Source organism: Panthera uncia, chromosome B4 (assembly GCF_023721935.1).
Source record: "Panthera uncia isolate 11264 chromosome B4, Puncia_PCG_1.0, whole genome shotgun sequence".
NCBI classification, from domain to species: domain Eukaryota; kingdom Metazoa; phylum Chordata; class Mammalia; order Carnivora; family Felidae; genus Panthera; species Panthera uncia.
Window position 1 is genome coordinate 20,208,861 of NC_064809.1, and position 3,869 is coordinate 20,212,729.

The 3,869-nt window shown below is 43.4% G+C and overlaps 1 non-coding gene across 1 annotated transcript; it reads right to left on the bottom strand.

Moving 5' to 3' along the window:
* Window positions 1–477: 477 nt before the first annotated feature.
* TRNAN-GUU (transfer RNA asparagine (anticodon GUU)) lies at window positions 478–551 on the bottom strand. Its single transcript has one exon. It is a non-coding gene; the product is annotated as a tRNA-Asn (tRNA).
* Window positions 552–3,869: the final 3,318 nt, after the last annotated feature.

Below are 3,869 nucleotides of genomic sequence, written 5' to 3' on the forward strand. Positions count from 1 at the left end.
CGCGCGCGCGCGGCTGAGGGGCCCGCCCGGGCTCTGCGCGCTCTCGGCGCTCGCCGCCGGAGCCTGCCGGTCCGCTCGGAGCCCGCGGGAGCCTGGCGAGGCAGGGAAGGGACTTGTGCGGCCTGAGCTTCAGGAAAGAGCGAGGAGGACGAGGGCTCCTTTGGGCACCCAGCAGCCTGAGTTTGGGAACTGGGAGATCGCAAGTGAAAGTAGGCGCGGGCTTTAAGGCGCTGGACCCTCCCGCCGACCCCGGGGAAGGGCAGGAAGAGCCCACCTGCCCATCTCCAGCAGGGGACGGCTGGGGGAGGGGCCGCCAGCGCTCCCGGAAGCTGAAGAGCCGCACGCAGGGTGGGCGGCGAAGTGAGCTGGGCGGTTTCTTTTCCCTCAACCCCCGGATATCCACCTCCGAGTCGTCTGTAGGTCTGAACTCCGAGAATTGTGCAAAAGTACCGGCGACAAGCCCGCAAAAGACGGAGCCGTCCCTGGGTGGGCTCGAACCACCAACCTTTCGGTTAACAGCCGAACGCGCTAACCGATTGCGCCACAGAGACTCTGGTGCCACTAGCTACGCCAGCTATAGCTTCTATGGGGAAGTGTAAAGGCAATGCGCGCCTGTTATTTTCTCCGCTGTTTCCCGATTCATACTATTAAAATCAGAATCTTTCACTCAGTATATCTACGTCTCTTCATTTTATTTTCAGCCTTTGAAGCATATTGAGAAGTTATAAAATACAACAAGATCGAGCAGAATTTCAGATTGCAGCGTGTATTAAAATACCGTCGTTTCCCCCCCCCCCCCCCCAGCTCCCGTTTGGAACGTTCTGTTTCAAGAAGATAACTATTTCTGATGTTTCCTTTTTATAGGGAAATAAAAAATTTAATCTTGTGCGCTGAGAAACTTGCCTTTTGTTTCAAACTCTTTGTCCAGGGTTTTGTTCGCTAATCTTCATGATTTACTTGTGTGGCATTCATAAGTTTATCTGAATTGTATTTATTTGCCTTCTTTATTTTTATTTTCCAGGTATTATTAAGTACATATAGGCAATCCCCGTTTGCTTGTCACGTACTGGCCTGCTTGCAATTATCTGTCACTGACATGTTTTTATTGGAAAAGAGCTCTAGGAAAAAGCTACATACAGTAACATTCGTTAGTCCTGTGCATTCTAGTTCATTGCTAAATCGCCCTTCATGCTCCCTAGATGTAGCCTAAATACGCACATTTGAGCCATGCCACTTGAAACACACGTCTCGCAGGATATTTATAGCCCAATTGAGGAAAAAGAAGTTAAGAAAAAAAGAATGATTTCTAACTCCTAAAAATCCCTAGCTGTTGACAAAAATCTCTATAGATGCTCTCTCTGAAAATTTTCCCCTTTGTGTGACTATTTCCAGATGTCCGTTGAGGTACTCTTCGAAATGCTCAACACTCTTTTTTGCCTCTTCTCTCCTCAAATAACTGCTCGTTTCCACTTGACAACTCTATATTTAAATTTTGAACAGTCACTACATTGCTTTGCCCAGAATCCCTGGAGAAAGAATTCGTTTTGTGATTTATAGAGGTTGTGGCTACATCCTCAGTCCAATCAACATTTGGAGTTCCTGTGGCTTGATAAGGCAATTTAAATCGGCTTTGGAAAACAATTAGCAGGATTCCTTGAAAGCACTGGGACATAAAACAGCTGTGAATTCACACCCAGCTGTACCAGTCGTCTTTAAACAAACTTTTAGAAATGGACTCGAAAATTCTGAGTTTGGGGGGGGGGAAAAAATCCAGGAAGCGCTTCTAAAGAATAGCTAATGAGTCTTATTTCGTTTTATGCTGCTACCTTCACATATGATGAGAAACCTTCGTTTGTATTTTATGCACCTGTTATTGTAAGACTACCCCGCTGGTTTTACTTCTGTGGATACCAAAGTGAGTGTCCTTTCGGCTGCTGTTGTTCCTGTGTCTGTTCAGTGAAAGCAAACTGCAAGGAGGTCCCTCATCACCCCTTCATTCAGCATTAACCCTCCTGCTTAAAATAATATTAGAAACTGTTCTTTTCATGTGAATACCTTCAGCTCTTTGGCTCACTTCAGTCATCATACGAACAGGTTAACTTCTAAAAAGAGAGACGATGAGAAGCGGCTGATGAGAAAAACTGATTCAAAAAGGAATATTAATTTGCATGCTAAAAATGTGTCTATGTGAATGCCACATTTGTTTTTAAACTCAGTCTTGAGTCTGGTTCTGTTGTTCATATTTTTTAATAAAATAAATGGCTATTTCCACGGCTCATTAGCTTTGTCTCTTTTTTGTTTTTTTGTGTTTTTTGTTTTTGGTGTCCTTTCTTGAAAATACTTCAAAAGAACGTGTAAATATTAAATACACTAAATGGAACCTCAGTGTTTTGCTCCAATAATAAGCTGTCTATCAAACAGCTTTTATGCAAAATGCCCCCTTACAAAAATAAAAGTATGTGTCGTCCTCTAAACCTTGGCAGTTATTTCCTCTTAGGCCTTCTATCTATGCCCAGTATTGAAACCTAAATTAAGCCCACTGGAGTAATTCTAGAAACATACATTATCTTTTCTTAAATTTCAGGATAGCCTAAGATAAACAAGTTTTATGGCTTCATTAGTACTTAGGTCTTTATAATTACTAAAAGTGAAAAGGACTGAGCATTTTGCCCCCTTTTTGTGTATCATACACAATTGAACTTTACCTTTTCCAAGAATGTGCCCTATCAAAGAGGCTGACCTGTGCAGATTAATGGGCCTATATATATTTTATTTCCTTCTTAGAGGGGGAAAAAGAGAGAGAGGGAGAGAAAGAACATCTGTGCAAATGGGATCCACCCGTCTTACCAGACAAGGCGAGATGGACCACGTTGATTTATACACCTTCCAGGTAGTACGAGTCCAATGCTTCCGGATAACGTGCCTCCAGCCTCAGACCGACAGAATAGGCAACTCACAGGATTCCCATTAACACACTGGTACGTGACCTTCATTCTTTTGAATGACTGTATTTCAGCAAGATGGTGACTGAGTGGTTAAAAATGAAAAACCCAGTGGGTCAGGACTTTTGTGTAAATACAGCGAGTTGGAGAAATTATCTCAATAAATGGAAGATTGTGGCACCGGGAAACGAGTTAAAAGAGAACACTAAAGCAAGTGTCACTGAGAGCAAGAAAACTATGAGACCAATGTCCAAAGCCGTTGAAGTCATGCTTTAAAACTGACTTATAGTAGAGTTGAACCCTTCCAGGCAGTTTCAGGTTTAAATTCTATTTCCTACTCACAAAAAGTATCATTCAAAACTGTTGACTAAGGGCCAGTTGTCAGGTTAGCAGGCCAATGGCAGCGTCCAAAACACTGTTCACAGAGAACAATTGCTTCCACAGTTTACTGCTAAGGTGGGTCTACTCACAAACTAAGAAAATTAAGAAACATATTTTAGAATATTGTGTCTTCATCACTTTTATTTTTTATTTATTTATTTTAAGAGAGAGAGAGAGAGAGAGAGTGTGTGTGCACATGAGTGGGGGAGGAGCAGAGAGAGGGAGAGAGACAATCCCAAGCAGGCTGCCTGCTGGGAGATCAGGACCTGAGCAGAGAGTGAATGCTTAATTGACCAAGCCACCTGCTTGCCCCTTCTTCATTTTTAAAATTGTCTCTTAGCTGGAAAGTTTTGTTATTCAGATAATTATCTCCATTTCATTCTTTTTTAATGTTTACAGAGAGAGAGTGTGTGAGTGGAGGAGGGGCAGAGAGAGAGGAAGACACAGAATCCGAAGCAGGCTCCAAGCTCTGAGCTGTCAACACAGAGCCTGACCTGGGGCTCGATCCCATGAACCATGAAATCATGACCCGAGGTCGGACGCTTA